This window comes from Mus pahari, chromosome 19 (assembly GCF_900095145.1).
Source record: "Mus pahari chromosome 19, PAHARI_EIJ_v1.1, whole genome shotgun sequence".
NCBI classification, from domain to species: Eukaryota; Metazoa; Chordata; class Mammalia; order Rodentia; family Muridae; genus Mus; species Mus pahari.
Window position 1 is genome coordinate 76,956,142 of NC_034608.1, and position 18,979 is coordinate 76,975,120.

The window sequence follows — 18,979 nt, forward strand, 5'->3', positions numbered from 1 at the left end:
ATCCTGGATGTTCTTATCCTGAGTCACCCAAAACTTCATAAGCCTTGAATCACCGTATGTAAAATTGATCTGCCTCCTGAAAGCTGGTCCTGGTGTGGTTGTTCACTGTATGTATCCACAGGGCTTGCAAACTCCCCTGCTAGCTGTTGCTGTTCTCACTGCCCTCTTGGACTGAATTGGCTACAGTCCACGAGAGTAGAGAGACCCACACCCTGTCCTGAAAACCAAAACCAAACCAAAACAAAACAAAAATGCCCACTTAATGGATACCAATTCATACTTGATGTATTCATGCATTGATTCATGTTTTTATCAGGCTAAACCTGTTTTCTAATATTGCCAGGGTTTCTTTCTCACGCGTTCATAGGATTCCTTGGTGCTTATGTTAGTTACTGTGGTTTGATTATTGGATTCTTTTAAAGAGTAGACTACTTTGTCATTACCCTAAGGGTTACCAAATATATCTTTCTGGGACTGGGGTGAAGGCTCAGTAAATAAAATGTTTGTTGTACAAAAGCGAGGACAGGAGTTTAGATTCCCAGGTCCCAGGTAAAAGTGAGGAAAGTGTGGTGGTTAGCACCCAGAAGCCAGCACTCAAGAACCAGAGATAACTGGAGCAAGCTGGTTTGTTATACTAGCTGACTGATGAGTTCTGGGTTAAGAGACCCCATCTCAATCAATAAAAGTCGAACTAGATAGAGGTTGACACTCCATGCCAGCTTCAGAACACACACACACACACACACACACACACACACACACACGTACATACACACATACACACATACTCACACATACACACACATACTCACACATACACATACATACACACGCATACACACACACGTGCACACACACACACACACACACACACACACACACCCCATGTGCATGCATGGGAGCACAGCACCCCAAATACAGGGGAAAATATTTTGTTCATAGAATTCTATTTTTACCAACAGCAACTTAACATGCTTATTGAGATGCAAACAGAAGTAATAAAGAGGCTCACAAAGTATTAATTTCTATGGTTATACAATGTTATTGAATTTCTCTCACAATTTGAATTTTAGTGTCCCATTTTGCCTTTTTCCCCCCAGGTGTGCTGGGACTTGTTGGTTAGCTCAAGGACAGTGGCATGTGTGAGCATCAGGAGCTCCAGTCCCTTTGAGACAAATCTTTCATTGGCGTGGAGCTTCACCACATAGCCAAGCTTCCAGGGATTCATCTCTACCTCTTAACACCATCGAGATTCCAGGAGTATGCCATGGGCCTCCTCTGTCACACACAGACCCTGGGGATCTGAACTCATAATTTTGAGACAAGGTGACTGATCCATCTCTCCAGTCCCCATTTTACATTTCTCTGTTGCCTTTCATATACTAGGGATGGCTTAAGCACCTTAGTTAAATATTAGCATATCCTGAACTTGTGTAATTCCTCTATCGGCGACTTTTCTATGCTCTTTTCTTAGTTATTATCATGCCCTTCCTTAGTTTATAGTTCTTCCTTTTGTATGTCATGTAGATAAGTGTCTTGAAAATACATAAATTTTTCTCAGCTTTTGTTTGTCTGTGAGTGCCTTTGTCATTTCTGAAGGATAGTTTTGCAAAACAATGAATTCTTTCCTGATAGTATTTTCTTTAGTACTTTGAAAACAATCTCATGGTACTTTCTTCTAGACCAGTGGTTCTCAACCTCCCCAATGCTGCGACCCTTTAATACAGTTCCTTACATTGTGATGACCTCCAGCCATAAAATTATTTTCTTTGCTACCTCAGAATTCCAATTTTTCTACTGTTATGAATTGTAATGCAGATATCTGATATGTGACCCTTCAACCCCAAAGGGTTTGCAACCCACAGGTCGGAACACACTGTTCTAGACTGGGAAATTGATTGTCAGATAAATTGGGATATACCTATGTAAGTACCGGTCCCTTCTCTCTCACGTCCTTGAGTGTTTTCTTAACCTTTGAGCATCATGTTAAAAGATTTTCATTATAAAACATCTTAAGGTAGACCTCATTGAGTTACATTTGACCTGTGACCTCTGACCTTCCTCTGTGTGTATATGCGTACCTTTCTTCAGGTTCGTGGAGTTTTCTGTTATTATATTATTTCCTCTCCTTGGCCTTCTCAAGTCTGCTTTAAACTCACACAACTGAAAACCGCCATCTTCACTTTGTACCCTGAGCCACACGTTTTTTTCTTCTTTATGCCAACTGGAAATGTTTGAGTAGCCTGTCCCCTTGCTGTTACTTTTCCTCCTGTTTGCTGTCCCTCCCGCGGATGCCTCTTTTGCACTTTACATTTTACTGAGTGTATTTTGACGCTCAAGGATTACTGCTTGATTTTTTAAAAAAGCACTTCTGTCTCTTTAGGTTTCTCTTTTAGAATATTGAAATGATTCTCTGTTCTCTTCAAGCTCAGTGAGCTGATGGAGCTTGTTAGGAGATGCTAGTTAGAAGAGAAGCCCAGCAGACTGGGTCTGTATGTGTTTTCTGAGACTTTCCCCATGCTGGCTCCTACCTGGTACCTCGTTTTATGTGCTTTCTGACTTTATCCTGATTATTGAGTGAGAGGATGTTTTTCTTTTAAACACTCCAGATGTTTTCTGTCATGCAAGGCTGTCTCAGTGTTAAGTCTTGACTTCCTTCTTCCTAACTTGCTATGTGTCTCTCTCTCTAAAAATTCTAAGTCAACTGCCTACTTCCTATGCTTCTGTAGTTACTTCCGGATTTCACCACTGGATGGCGCTCAGGGCCTGTGGCAACTGTGTTGCAGTTTCAGAACAAGAGGACAATGGAAACCCAGGTTGTTCCTAATATATTGTTCAGAAAGAAACATAAAGAGTAGTCTGGTGTTTCAAGATCATTCCCCTTTCCCCAACTTCCTTAAGGTAATTCCAGATGCATCCATGGTGTATGCCTCTGTGGTGGTCAGGCATCACAGAATTCTGTTCAGATTTTGTTTTGCTTTATTTTGTTTGTTTGTTTGCTTGTTTGTTTTGAGACATGGTTTCTCTATGTAGCCTTGGCTGTCCTGGAACTCACTCTATGGACCAGGCTGACCTTGAACTCACAGAGATCTGTCTGCTTCTGCTTTTGCCTCCCAAGCACCGGGATTAAAGGTGTATACCACCACTGCCTAGCAATTCTATTCTATTTAAGCAGTGCCACTGTATATGGGCCATATACAGGGTTCTGTGTCCGATACATATGCCATCAAAGTCATCAAATTGTGCCTATCCCTGAAGAAGCAGCTTTCTAAGAGCAAACAACATGCCACTGGGGTGGGACCAAGTTGCTGAAGGTAAGCTCATGGCCATAGATTGTTACAACCAGTCACAGGAGATGCTAGTTAGAAGAGAAGCCCAGCAGACTGGGTCTGTATGTCCTTTGGCAATAGTTCCAGAGGCCCCCTTTTCTATGGATTCAGGGAAAAGAAGGTGGCATATTAAGCACAAGACTGAGATAAGACAGCTACATTAACCCATGTCCTAGTTTCTCATAATAAGCTGCCTCACCCAGGAAAAAGGTCACTGAAAAAGACCTCTGCCCCTGTTCCAGACTCCAGGTCAAATAGTTTATCTCACCTCTTACACACAGGGCCACTTGAAACTGACATTTAAAGTTGCCTGTCACTGAGACCTGCATTGACAGCTCTGCACTCTAACAGTTCTGTTTCTGTGGTTCTTATCCAGTCTCCTATAGAGTATTCCCTTTGCATCTGTATCAACTCCCTGCCTTGCCTTTCAGTGTAGTTCCTCTGAACAACATAGCCTCTTTAGTCTCTTATAAGACCCATTGTGTCCCACATACATGGCGGAATACACAAATAATACTCACATGTGTAGTATGATGTGTAATCTGACGATTATTGTAGTAATTAAGATTGGGGATCAGTGGGGCTGGCAAAGTGACTAAGAGGTTAAATACAAACTGTGCAGCCTGGTGACTTGCGTTTGATTTCTGGTAATCACATAGAAAGCTGGATGGAGGGCTGTACATTGCCATGCCAGCGCTCCCGTGGCAAGAAGGAAGACAGAGACTGGAGAATCACCTGGAAACTTGTTCCCCAGCTTGCCTGGAGTATGCAGTGCAGGAGAAATGACAGCTGCCTTAACAAGGTAGAAGATGAGAACAACTTTTGAAAGCTCTATGCAGACCTCCACATGCATCTCGTGGCACATACAAGCCACACTCCCAAACCAACCAACCAACCAACCAACCAACCAACCAACCAACCAACCAACCAACCACCACTAAGAAATGAAGGACCGAAGTACCTGTGTTTGCTATTGACCACCAATACTCAATGGAATCAGGAATACTTTCTCAGTTAAAGCCAAAGAAATTGGTTCGGCTTGTAAATTTGTTGTTATTTAATAAATTCCCACATTTTGGAAAGACTGAAACATGTCCATCTATGCCACTGACAGAACTTGCTCATGACAGAACCGCTGACATTTGCATGAAAGATGTACACCACTTGCTCATTTAGAAATGTGTAAGATGGTATTAAACACTTATCTCTAATGATTCTGACTTTTACGTTTCTTATCAACAGCCAAGGAAGAGTCTCAGGGAAAAACATCAGAAGCAAAATAAATAAATAAATAAATAAATAAAAATCACCCACTCTGTTTTCCAGCAATCCTAGTACTTGTTGAGCAGTTCTATCTCCAAACTGGAAATCCCCAAATAGTCCAAAACCCTAGACTTTTTAAAGTGATGACCTAACATCACAAGTAGAAAATTCTCCACCATGAAATTCTGTTGTCTGCATAAAAATTGTTAAAAGTGATTATTAATAATACCATTGAGAACATAATGGAACAAACTTTCAGGCTACATATATTAAGTGTATATAAAGCATAAATGATTTTGCATATAGGTTTGAACACCCATCTCTTAAGTTCCTCATTATGTGTGCACAAATATCTCAAATGTTGAAAAAAATATAGGATCTGAGACATCTTTGGTTCTAAACATTTCCCATAATGGCTATTCAACCTGTATTAGACAGAAAGAATTGTATAAAGTCTGCTAACTCTTTGAAACATAAGTAACATGGACATAGTTTAAAAAAAAAAAGCACCTACTGTTGATCATGCTTCTCTTTTATAGCCTAAGGACTTAGACATCTGAAGGAGCAACATCTCAACATTCCTTAAACTTTTTGCTCATTCCTTGTCCCAAGAATCAGGGCTCAGAACTCAGGCATTCTAAGTGCCCAACCACTAAACTTCACGTCCACAGTCTAACATTTTATAGAAGAGGTCTGATTAGTAAATTAAGAAATAATTTCCAGGTTCTGAATTTCTTATACTTAAAGACCTTTTTACTTTGTCTAGATTGACTTTTGAACAAGTATACTGTTTTTATGATGTCTCTAGACCATGGCTGATTGGAAGCCTCTTGGTTGTTAGAGAGAAGGGTGGTGACTGCCCCAAACCAAGATTGGCCTCAGGCTTTAGTCTCCCCCAGTCTACCAGAAAAACAGAAGCTGCTGGTCTTATCTCACAGTGCTTTGCAGGCAAATTTCGCCATGTGTTCGTGTTGTTTATTTCCTGCTCTTAAGCAAGCATTTGGTATTGCAAAGGTTTGGGAGGGTTAGCCAGTAATACAAGGTATCAAAGACACTCATCTACCTCCAGATATGAGCATGCAACTTATCAGAATTCTTGCTTATTCTAAATAGATATTGCTTCCAAATGTAAACGCCTATGATCACCCATTTTATTAACTTACTGTGCATGTTACACTCATTTTTAAAAAATTTGTAGTTCTTAATTGGATGATTCTTTATATATGTAATTTTATGACTCAGTTTGTTCTTGAATTAATATCTTCTTGAGTTCTTTGTATATATTGGATATTAGCCCTCTATTGGATTTAGGATTGGTAAGATCTTTTCCCAATCTGTTGGTTGCCTTTTTGTCCTTTGCCTTACAGGAGCTTTGCAATTTTATGAGGTTCCATTTGTTAATTCTCCATCTTACAGCACAAGCCATTGCTGTTCTGTTCAGGAATTTTTCCCCTGTGCCCATGTGTTTGAGGCTCTTCCCCACTTTCTCCTCTAAAAGTTTCAGTGTCTCTGGTTTTATGTGGAGTTCCTTGATCCACTTAAACTTTAGCTTTGTTCAAGGAGATAAGAATGGATCAATTCTCATTCTTCTACATGCTAACTGGCAGTTGAGCCAGCACCATTTGTTGAAAATGCTGTCTTTTTTCCACTGGGAGATTTTAGCTACCTTGTCAAAGATCTGGGTTCATTTCTGGGTCTTCAATTCTATTCCATTGATCTACATGTCTGTCGCTGTACCAGTACCATGCAGTTTTTATCACAATTGCTCTGTAGTACAGCTTAAGGTCAGGCATGGTGATTCCACCAGAGGTTCTTTTATTGTTGAGAATAGTTTCTGCTATCCTAGGTTTTTTTGTTATTTCAGATGAATTTGCAAATTGCCCTTTCTAACTCTGTGAAGAATTGAGTTGGAATTTTGATGGGGATTGCATTGAATCTGTAGATTGTTTTCAGCAAGATAGCCAATTTTACTATATTAATCCTGCCAATCCATGAGCATGGGATATCTTTACATCATCTGAGACCTTTTTGATTTCTTTCTTCAGACAGTATTGTGGATGCCAACAAGAGCTCACTGACAGGAGCCTGACATAGCTATCTCCTGAGAGGCTCTGCCAGTGCCTAACAAATACACAAGTGGATACTCACAGTCATCCATTGGATGGAGCACATGGTCTCCAATGAAGGAGCTAGAGAAAGTACCCAAGGAGCTGAAAGGGTTTGCAGCCCCATAGGAGGAACAACAATATGAACTAACCAGTATCTTCAGAGCTTCCTGGGACTAAACCATCAACCAAAGAAAACACATGGTGGGACTCATGGCTCTAGCTGCATATGTAGCAGGGGACATCAATGGGAGAAGAGGCCCTTGGTCCTATGAAGGTTCTATGCCCCAGTATAGGGGAATGCCAGGGCCAGGAAGCAGGAGGGAGTGGGTTGATGAGCAGGGGGAGTGGGGGAAGGGATAGGGGTTTTCAGAGGGGAAAGTAGGAATGGGGATAACATTTGAAATGTAAATAAAGAAAATATCTAATAAAAAAATTAAAAAAGAATTAATATCTGAATTCTGTGAAATTATATTATAAAATGTAGATCATATGGTGTTTATGTTAAAGATTTTGTATCTTGTGCATGTATCATACAACCTAACATGAGAAATCTTAGCCTAGCCCAGTCCCTCACCAGCTACAGCACTTTGGGGTTGACCCAGCATCTTGCCTGTAGAGCACCGCGGAGCTGACCCTGATAGTGGGATGCAGGTAACCCACTCTCCAGGTGAGAGCTCTGGAACACTGGCACTGCCACTCAGGAGAGCTGGCCTTGGGGCCATGAGAGTGGGTGAAGCTGCTCTGTCCCTTGCCTGCAGCACTCAGGAGAACCAGCACAGAAGGACTGGACTTGGTCGAGGATGAGAGAGTGAGCCAGTCCTGAGGGGAAGGGACTGCTGGCTCTGACACTCATCTAGCCTGAGGTGACTGAGGTGGGGTGGGTGTGAGAATAATGCCCTCCTCCTCACCACCTGTGGGAGTGGGGAGAGCTGTCCCTGAGGTCATGAGAGCAGGAGAACGAGCCCTGCCCCTCACTTGCCATAACACTTGAGAGAGCAGACCTTGCGGCTCACCTGTGCAACACAGTGGAGCTGGCCCTGATAGAGAAGACTCAGGTATGCGAGCCTTGAGGGTGTGAGAGCAGGAACTGGTCCAGTCCCCACAAGGCTACAGCATTAGGGAGAATGGGCCTCATACCTTGACTGGGAAACACAGTGGATCTGGCCCTAGAGGCGTGGGTGCTGGTGAGCCAGTGTCTGGAGGGAATGAGACCAGGACACTACACTACCTCCTGTTGATGGCCACATTGGGTGGCCTAGCCAGAGCAGTGCTGGAGAGCTCACCTTGGTGGTGTGGACAGGGAGAGCTGGCAAGCTGAGCAGTTCAGCTACCACCCAGGCACAGATCCAGGGCGCTGAGTTGGCCCACCCCCAAATCTATATCATCATATCATCTGAAGATGGTTGGGACACATGAAAAGGGTCAGTTGTGCTATCTAAAGCTGCAGAATCTCCATGACACAGAGCAATCAATGAAAGGATGCATGAGAGGAGGCCCTGCGAGGATCTAATACTGTCATAGAGGTCAGAGATCCCAAACCAGACCAATGACTCATGGCAATGAACGTTTGCAAGAGAAGATGCGTGAACTGTAGTCCACACTGACACACTACAGCTTTCAGGGTGAGGTGTTTTCTGTGCTTTGTTTGTTTATGTGTTCTATTTTGGAGAGGAAGTTGCAAGGGCAAAGGGTGATTATGAGGGGGTTGGGAGATGAGCGGGACTGAAATGAATGGTGTGAAAGTCACAGGTAATCAATGAAAAGTTTTAAAAAATAAAAAATGGAAGCTTAGCATTACTACCCTAGCATCTGGGGAAACATTTATTTTGAAGATCCTGAATAAACAATATATTGTACCTGTGCTTGGTTCACATGTCATGTGAATATGCAAATGACAAAAGGTAGACACATCTATAAGTTATAAATAACCATGCATGGCTTTTGATGCATAGAAAAATTATATTCATGACACTTGGTAAGAATCTTCTATATTGTGAGTAAAATATATGTACATGCACCAATGCATCCATACATCATCTGTGTGTGAGTGTGTGTGTGTGTGTGTGTGTGTGTGTGTATGAAGCCTTCCAGAATATTCCAGTAGGCAAAAGACACTACTGACTGTTGGTATAAGAATCCTTTCTCTCTTTCCTTTTTGTTGTTTGTTTGAATTTTCAACACACTTTTTTTTTTTTTTTTTTTTTTTCATCACTACCAGCTCTGAGTGTCATGGGCTCCCTTTGTAGACCAGGCTGGCCTCAACCTCACAGAGATCCGCCTGCTTCGGACCTCCAAGCACTGGGATTAAAGGCATGTGCCACCATGNGTGTGTGTGTATGAAGCCTTCCAGAATATTCCAGTAGGCAAAAGACACTACTGACTGTTGGTATAAGAATCCTTTCTCTCTTTCCTTTTTGTTGTCTGTTTGTACTTTTATTTTTTTTTTTTTTTTCAGCACAACCAGCTCTGACTGTCCTGGGCTCCCTTTGTAGACCAGGCTGGCCTCAACCTCACAGAGATCCGCCTGCTTCGGACCTCCAAGCACTGGGATTAAAGGCATGTGCCACCATGCCCAGCTTAAGAGTTATTTCTTAAACTTAAACAGAACGCAAGAAAGACAAGCTAGACACACACAGCCAGTGGAAAGTATAACATCAACAAGAGTTGTTTTACAGTGAGTAGAGGCCAAGCTTCAGAGTGAATCATGTCCATAGCAAATTATCTGAACCTGTAGAAAACGCATAGAATGCTCATCATGTTTCTACTTTAGTTAATTTTTATTACTCAAGAATGAAAGGAAAAGGCCCAGCTACTTGTCTCAGTGCGTAGCATTCGGGGCTGGAAGACTCAGCGCGGAAGCATGTGTGTAACTGCAGAGTTCCCTCTTCCCACTCGGGATACTGCAGGTAATAATTATCTTAAGTGTTTAGGGAAGAGGAGAACGGTGGTCATCTGTGGAACACGTCAAGAAGCACCATGGCCAAGACACACCAGAGAGCTGCTAGAATTATGAAAGAAAAGCTGATGTTAGAGAGGAGACCGAATCTTACATCCTTTCATTGCGTGTCTGAGGATTGAAAAGGCACTCTTCTGGTGCTTTGGAGATTTCAGAGAGGGAGAGATGGTTCAATAGTCACCTGAAAATGCACGTGTGCATAGCAATAGATAATGACGAGTGTTGGAGGAGTGCAAGCCAGTCAGTAAATGCTGTTTAGCTCTATGGTGGGATTTATATAGGAAATAGGAAATTCAAGTCATAAACTTATGTGGAAATTTCTTTTTTTTTTTTTTTTTTTTTTGGTTTTTTGAAACAGGGTTTCTCTGTGTAGCCCTGGCTGTCCTGGAACTCACTCTGTGGACCAGGCTAGCCACAAACTCAGAAATCTGCCTGCCTCTGCCTCCCAAGTGCTGGGATTAAAGGCGTGCACCACCACGCCCGGCTGGAATTTGTAAGTGATTTAGATATTTAAAGTAAGCACCCTCATTTGTTTGTTTGTAGACACAGAAAAAAAGGAATAAGTGCTTTTGATTAAACCATTCGATATTGCTGAAATTCAATATTGCAGAAAATCTATCTACAAAGGTTAAAGCCAAGAACAAAGGCACTGAAGTTTTGTTGTTGTTGTTGTTGTTTTAGAATCATGGCTAGCTTTAGACTAATTTCTTGCTTCTTATTTCCTTCTTCCTTTTCTTTTTAAGCTCTCTTTTCTCTCTCCTCATTTCAGTGGTTGATTTTTTTTTTTTTGTCGTTATAAAGAACCCTGTAGGGCAACAGCCACAGGTGAAAACATTCACAAAATCCTATGTTTGATGCAAAATTACTTTAATTATGCAACCATTTCTTGATAACTACATAAGCCCCTTTTCTTTATCATCAGATACATTGCCATTGTGAAAAGGTATCTCAAATTTACCCTGTGGTTTTAAACACAGTATAACCTCCCAAAGTAAAACACTTTATTTAAATTTTGGGAACAGAAGCTGGCAGTTCATTCAGTTCCAACACAGCCATAGATGGTTTAATGAGGAGAACTTGAGGGTTTTTTTTTCCTGGCACCCTCTTCATTTTATCATCCTTCTATTGAATCCACTGGGAATAACTGTACTTTTTATTTCTAATTCATCCTTTTCTCACTTACATTCAAAAGTCACACTTGACAGACTGCACTGTGGATATCCACTGTCAAAAATGATTTATTTTTGTGTATATTAAAATTATTTACTCAAGATGTTTCTATATTCTCTGCTATAATGTTGTATCCCTTGCAAATTATTGCCATAATGCTTTGATTAGTCTTTGTTTTGTTTGGTCGGAATTTTTCCAGCCCCTGGCCATTCATTCATTCTGCATGGCCTTAATCCAGAACTCCAGAATCAGACTGTCCGTTGAAGGCCACTTTCCACTCTGCTTAAGCAGTGGGGATTCTTGTCCTGGCCTTGCAGGGGTATCAATCAGTGAACATTAAAGAATTAGGCCAACTTATTTTGCACACTTATATATTCCCTCTTCACACCTTTGAAATGAGTAAACAAAGCCAACAAAACCAAAGCCAAGAAGTCACGCTGGTGGTAATTTCCCAGAGTGGCCTCACTCCTTCTCTTGAGAAGTGTGAGCTGTGGTGACTTAAATATCCACTTTTAGCTACAGAACAAAGAAGCCTGGACAGAGAGCTGACAGAGAGCCAGAGAAAGGGACCCCAGCCCACACTGAATGCCAGGACAACAGGACCAGGTATGCACAATCCCGTAGTTACAGTTGGGCTGTGGCTAGATAGGACCACAGACCTCCTCTTCAGTTAGCAGTTATAAAGTTCTGAATATTTGAGCAGATTATTCAATTTCTTTGAGAAAAATAGTTGGATGGTATCTTTATCATGCAAAAAGGACTTGATTTTAATATATATAGAAGTGGAGCAGATTTTTAATAATTTTCTACTGCTGAGTAACAAGCCTTTTATTTGGCCATAGTAGTTATACTAGAAGGTAATTAGTATTTTTAGAAAATGCTAAAAAGTAATATGACCCTAAAATAATTCTGCACCAACATCATGTGTTGGATTCAAGACAATTTCCTCCATAGCTTTAAAACAACACGATACAAGACTGGGTTTTGATATTTATATCTGACAGATTGCACTGTAGATATCACAGTAAAAAAATGTTTTATTCATATGCATATTAAAATTATTTTTATATTGCCTGGTATTATGCCAACTAATTTAATTATGTCCTGTGGTTTAATTTAAAATCTTTCAAAAGGTGATTAATAACTCAAGATATTTAAAACCTAAGGTTTATTATTTTAAGCCATCATATTTTAGCTTAAACATGGATGATAGTCAAGATATCTATAGTTTCATTTACTATGAAATATAACACATGCATACTCTTGACAAATTTGACTCTATCCACAAACATATTTGACACCCTTACCCTTTTGTAATTGATCAGAATGATTTAGCACACCTAAGATTATAAACCAAAGGTAGTTGTCTGACAGTGTGGGTAGAAAGAAATCCAGAAAATTTTATGTTACCTGTTTTGGGAAAAAAATTTCAAACTTAACACTACATTTCATGTCCTCATGAAAGAAAAATATCAAGCATTTTCCAAATAGTAGCACAGTGCCAGGCAAAGCTATTGAAATATTTCCAACTTTAAAAGTCTTAAAAGTGTCGTCTTACCGGTAAGTGTGTTAAGGTGTGTACAGAACTTTTCAATGCTTGCTTGGTTCAAAGCCTTCCCAAAGGCGATGGCTTTCCCAGGGGCTTTGCCTCTTTCTCCTGGTGAGTGGAGGTCGGTCTTGCCTGTCCATTAAGGACTGCTTGGTCTGTGGTAGTGAGACAACTGTGGCCTGAGACGCTCATCTGTTCTCTTACTCTACTCGGCTATATTTGGTAACTGAACTCATGTTTCAGCTGAGTGCCACAGTCAGGAATCCCAGTAGTGGGTTGGGAAGCAGCCCCAGATCTGAGGCTGGGTTCTTAGAAATTAAAGCCACCTAGTATAGAAGGAACCATAGCCATGAATTTAAAATCATGACATTTAAACATAGTCCCCCCTGATTTTGTCGTTGGAAATTACCTCCCAGCCTTTTCACATGCCTTTAGTTATTTACAAATAGGTTTATAATCCCCAATTTTAAATAGCGAGACCCCAGAGGAAGACTCCTCGGATGATCTGCTCTGTATGTTTAAATTTTAGCCACGTGGTGGGTTCTTCTAAAATAGTAAACCCAATAACTATTTAAAAATTATGCCACCTGCCAAATTGAGTAGAGATGCCAACTGCCTTCTTACCTCATGGTGTTAATTAAAAATTGTCATGTGACCAGAGTGTGTATTAAAGACGTAGTCCAAGGCATAATGGAACAGTGTAACAAATGGAGACTGAGTGTTACAGTTCAGAGCACTGAGCCTGATGGATTAAGAACACTTAGCAAATAATTTCCTGGAAAAGCTGAGCCAATGGTGAATGAACATTGTTTCCTACAAGAATGAAGCTGTTACAACTGTTAAAAAATGCAGCACAAATCCTTTTGCTGACTATTTTGTAGCAGCTCACTGTGACCTAGGCTGTACTGTTGTTAGTAACTAATAGAGGTAGGAGGAGCCAAGAACTTTTCTGATCCAAGACTGTCTACTCCAGTAAGATCTAAGAGGGTAGAGAGAATCATAGGTCAGGTCCCAGGAAATTTGGAAAGAAAGTATTGAGACTTTATTTGGATCTCATGACCTTTGGTCTGGTTTCATGTCTAAAGAAATCTGTTCCTGATAGTGAAGTTTGTTATTTGGTCTTTCTTTTGATCAGATCCCTAGCACAGTGCTTCCATGGCTGGTTCACCCTTAAATTTATTAGTTAGTGATTTTACAGCTTGCTCTTTGTAGAGCACAAGTGGTACCCCCATCTTAAGTCTTAGGTCATTTAGCTGTTGTAAGAAAATAGCGCAGATGGGATAATTTACACAGAACAGAAATTGACTTTTGTACTTCTTGAGGTTGAAAGATGCCCATGGGTTCATTGTCCAGTGAAAGTCTTTGTTCGGTTTCCAAGCTGTCACCTTGAGTTCAATGTCCTCTGGTGGAGACACTTCCATTACACAGCACAAAGTGGAAGGCAAGAGCGTTTTAATAAGGGTATTTAATCCTTCCCATGATGTCAAAACTCATAATTTCACTCATAAGCCACACTGTTAATATTGTTGCATTGGGAATACAGTTCAACACTTTAAAAAAAAAAAACTAAGCAATTACATTTTAAATCAGAGTTCAAGACAATAGACAGTGTACACCAGTCACCATGCCTACCAAGAGAACACAACAAGGAATAATTACTTTTACAGATCACAGGAGGAAAAGAATGGCTCAGCCTGAGGTGCTGCCTCAACGTGAGTTTTGGAAGGGACATTCAGACCTTAGCATGGATTAAACAAGCAAGCACTTGTTTAATATGCTTTTGTCCCATAAGGAATAACAAAACTGGAAAGGTCAGAGATGGAGAGGGATGCATAAAATGGTGGAAAGTGGTAATTATGAGGACCAGTCCAAGTTATAAAACCAAAATGCCTACAGAAGAGGCTGCTGATAGAAAAGAAGTGATTTACCCTGAAATCCCAGAGGAACTCAGCAGCAGGAGGCCTCAGTCAGGTCTTGCCTTGTACAGAGTCTTAATTGACAACTTCACTATTGCGAGTGGGAATAGGATAGGACCTACTGTGTGGATTAAGACAATCCCTCTGGAGCATGTGACACTCCTTCTTCACTTCCAATGTAGACAGCTAGAGGGCGCCTTCTCATGCTCGGGAAATGCAGGAGGCTGCTTCTCTGGGACTTTAAAGCAGATTCTAGCCGTGGGAGAAATGTATGATATCTTCATTTTGTCTTCTTTCTCTCTTACATCCTTTATTATACACATATTTTCCTCTTCCTTCATTTTAGGAAAATTCCATCAGTAAACAGGCATGGTGTGGTAGCAATGGAGGTGGTACCTGATGAATCTGATCAAGAAACAACAAAAATGGAGGCATGAAGACATTGCAAGATTGTTCTAAACAATGATCTAGTAACTGGCTCAGAAAGAAATCCTTCAAACTTAGCCCATCTTTAGACATCTTCCTCTTACATTGTATCTGGCTGAGATACACTCTCCAGAATCAAGTAAGACACACATTGAGTTTATATTCATCTGCGCACACCAGTGGAGTTCAGATATGCTGCTCATAGTTTCGGTTTCCTGACGGCTTGTTTAACCTACTGTATGTACATAAGCCACCTGATCCTGTGCGTGGTCTTCTGATTACAGGGCACTTGACAGATTGTGTATATGCACAAGATGATTAGAGATAAAATGACCCAACGCCAAAGTAATGAAAACAGAATTGAAATTGTAAGTAAAATGTGAGATGAGACTCTATACTTTATATTTATATGTGAGCATTGGGCTCTGTTGGGGATTCTATGCTTTCTCCCTGCCCCCTCAGTGCTGGGAATTAAACCTTGCACTCTACCACAAAGTTATACTTTTAGTTACATAAATCTCATTTCTAATCTGACTGAAGGGAGCAAGTGTAAAGTTCTACACAGAGCTGAAAAAAAAAAAACCCATTTGTTTCAATAGACCATAATTAATTTAAGAAAAATAAGCACATGTCTTTATAATGATGGAATAAATCATGTATTATATTATAATCACATTACTGAATAATGTCAAATTGAATACAGTAAAAGCACACAGTGGTGTTTTCAAGAGTAATAGGTAATATTTGAAAGAGTTATTAAGAAATAGAAGAAAATTGTATATTGAAATAAAAATATATTACAACTTAAATTTACCCAAATTGTAATAGTTGTCTTACTATGAAAAAATAATTCAACATATTAATAAGTCAAAAGGGAAAAGCCATATGGTTATTTCTTTAGGTTATTAGCATGCCTGTGAACAAAACTCAACATCCATTTGCATTTAAAAAATAATTTCGGAAGTTGAGAAAAATGGTTCTAACTCATAAAATTTTAAAGTATATATGCACAGGAGCATGTATGTATGTTCATGGTACATATATACACATTTAATCATGTACATATGTGATGTCCCATAGGACTTAGACATAAAACACTAACAAATATACAAGTCTTTTTTAGAAAAATTCATACTTATGTGTATGTATGTATGTATACATGTGTGTGTGTGTGAGAATATGTGTACATGTGTGCAGGATCCTATAGAGGCAGGGCATTAGATCACCTGAAGCTAGAGTTACAGGTGGTCGTGAGTCTCTGGTAAAGGTGCTGAGAACTGAACTCAGGTTCCCTGAGGAGGAGCAGTAAGAGTTCTTAACCATGGAGCCACTTCTTCAGCTCCCACTTGCAAGCCTTAACACATGTGGAAGAGAAGACAGGAATGTAATCCTAGAAGAAACGGAATGATATGCTCCATATATCACAAGAGGCTTAATTCAATGGCAAGTCAGTTCTCATAAGACAACAAACCTACAAATCCCACAGAAGAACTTCAATCCAAAAGGCACTTCATTCTGTGGAATTGGAAAAGCAATACAAGATTTCATCTAGACAAACTTCCGTAGCTAAATATACAGGAAGACTGTGCAAAGGGGACAGCTGAAGAAGCCTGAGGCAACAGATGCCCTTGGTGGGACCAGAGACTCAAATAGAGGTAAAATGACATATCAGATGCTTGTGTATTAACAGACTCTTGAAGTGGCAGCAATTTTTTCTCTTAGCTTTGCACAATTCCACTGATCTCTCTTTTCTTATAGATTAAGGGACTTTGTGTAGGGCCTAAAAAGATGGCTCATGGTTTAAGAATGTTTGTAGAAGACCAGAGTTCAGAAGTTCTTAGCACCGAAGTTAGGTTGCTCACAACTGTCTGCAACACTGGCCTCAGGGGTTCCAATGCCTCCTTTTGGTCTTCACGGGCATGCACAGGTATGTGGACACACATGCACACACACACACACACACACACAAACACACACACACGCACGCACACACACATGCACTCACATGCACACACACTTACTCAATAAAAATAAAATAAATCTGGAAAAGGAACTGTATTTATATTTCACTTCATTCACTAAAATAAATATACCTTGGTTTATGGGGGAAATGGAGTGGAAAGCATTAATAAGTATGTAGTCATAGGGATATATTCAGTATACAATTATGGTTTGGATTAACATTGTGGATAACCTCCTCAAAGATATCCATTTCTATAGCTACAGATCTTTTATTCTCTTGGTATATGGTATCTTCACAGTGGTTCATCTTCAGTTAATATGCATTAACTGGGGCGGAATGCATGGAGAACTGTACTGCAGTGTTCATACCTTGTAGTTTTTCATATGATATCATAGGTTATCTTGACTGTTGCTGATTCTTAACTCTATATGTTGTATATCCTTCTTTATATATACCCTCCTTCTCTCATTAATATGAAATATTTTTTAAAGATTTTTAAAATTTTATATATGTGAGTACACTGTAGCTGTCTTCATGTACCAGAAGAGGGTATCGGATCCCATTACAGATGGTGGTGAGCCACCGTGTGATTGCTGGGAATTGAACTCAGGACCTCCGGTAGAGCAGCCAGTGCTCTTAACTGCTTGGGTCATCTTTCCAGTCCAATATGAAATATTTTAAGATGCATTTTGAAAATAGAAAAAATGATATGGAAAATATAACCTTAATTTACCATCCAATAAAAAAGTCTTTTTTTTCCCCAGTTATTATAGCTGGGAAGTAAGGTTCAAGGAATCCTTCTATCCTTCTCCCCTCCGTCCTCCTACTTTTTTCTTTGACATCCGCATCTGATTGCTTACAAGGAAAAACAAGAAGGAAAGATTCCATCCACTCAGTAAGCTTAAGTCATGTCAGTCATATTTGTCACTACATGGTTTGTAGTGCATAACCTGTTAGCTAACTCCTGATTCTTCAAGTTCTTTGGATATAAAATAGAGAAAAAAAATATTTTTTCATGATTTTGTATATTTTGCTTTGGGAATTAAAAATAAACTTTGTTGACTATAAATAGTTAATTGAGGCTCCCTGTCTTCTTCCTTGGCTCCTGCATGCTGATTTGCAAGCCACCACTGGACCACAGTATGCAATATGAAGATGCATCTCTCTTTGGCTACCTTGGAAATGTCATATCCTTTGACCTACTCTATCCTAGACCTACTAAGGCGATATTCCTCATTAAAAGGGACACACACTTATTTAAAAATTTATAAGAGCACTCCTCCCAAATGCATGTGGAGTTTATGGAATAGCTTAGTAAACTCATAAAATTTTGTAACCATAAAATGTGATTTTTCTTGAGCTATTTATTTTTTAAAGTAGCACAAAAATTGTGGTTTGAATATGAAACATAAACATAACGAATATTTATATAATTAAAGTTTAAACACACTGTTCGATGTTTTAAAAATATGAAGACTTCCCTAAGTTGTTTGAGCCCCTGACCCCCTCCAGTTTTGTTCATGGGAGGAGAAAGACAAATCTAGCAAATGTTTAGAAATGGCTTTTGCACGTCATTTGACTTAGAGCTAGACCTCAGTGTTTTGTTCCTCCCCAAGTTTGCTTTTTTCACAATTCATGCACTTAGTGAGGGAACAGCAAACTCCAGCGAAGCGGTCACTGTCAGACCCCTGCAGACAGCTGTGTGGCCATCTCAGTGGCTGCTTCCAAAGAAGTGGCCTGTTGAAGGATGTGGCTGCCACTCCCAGGAAACGAGAAAGGAAGAGCAGGACAAAGGAGGAAACCAGCTGTTGGACCAGCAGAGGATTTAGACAGGGTAAAAAATGCCAACCATGAAAGACAGTTGCTGAGCCGCACACAACCCCGAGCCCCGCCCACCAGGACTTCCCTGCCCAACAGTTTGCTCAGCTCTTGCTATTTCGGGAAGGAATTTCCACAGAGCTGGCATATCTTCAGCTCCGAGGTTTCCTCTGATTGAATGATCAACAGGTGTCGAAAAAAGCTGTGGCAGAAATATCACAGACCCAGTGTGCTCCTTTGACATCTGCGGCTGTGAGTGTAGTGTTGTCCGGCAGATCTTTTTTTTTTTTTTTTTTTAATCAAGGAAGCTTTCTGCAGAATATATGCTAAGTCAATCACTTCAAGAGTATATACATTATTTTTGGTTATATAAACTGATTACTGCACTGCGATTATACAACAGGAGCAATGATACAACTGAAGATCCGCTTTTCTCTCAGTAGAAGTGCTTTCTGGAGGATGCCTGGTGTTTCAAATGTCC

At 40.1% G+C, this 18,979-nt stretch overlaps 1 protein-coding gene across 1 annotated transcript in view; it reads right to left on the minus strand.

Moving 5' to 3' along the window:
- The window catches only part of Palld (palladin, cytoskeletal associated protein), a 383,084-nt gene extending 370,536 nt beyond the window's left edge, over window positions 1-12,548 (minus strand). Inside the window, exon 1 of the mRNA XM_021219923.2 lies at window positions 12,385-12,548. The gene's annotated coding sequence lies outside the window, so the exon portion shown is untranslated. The remainder of the gene's footprint in view (window positions 1-12,384) is intronic.
- Window positions 12,549-18,979: the final 6,431 nt, after the last annotated feature.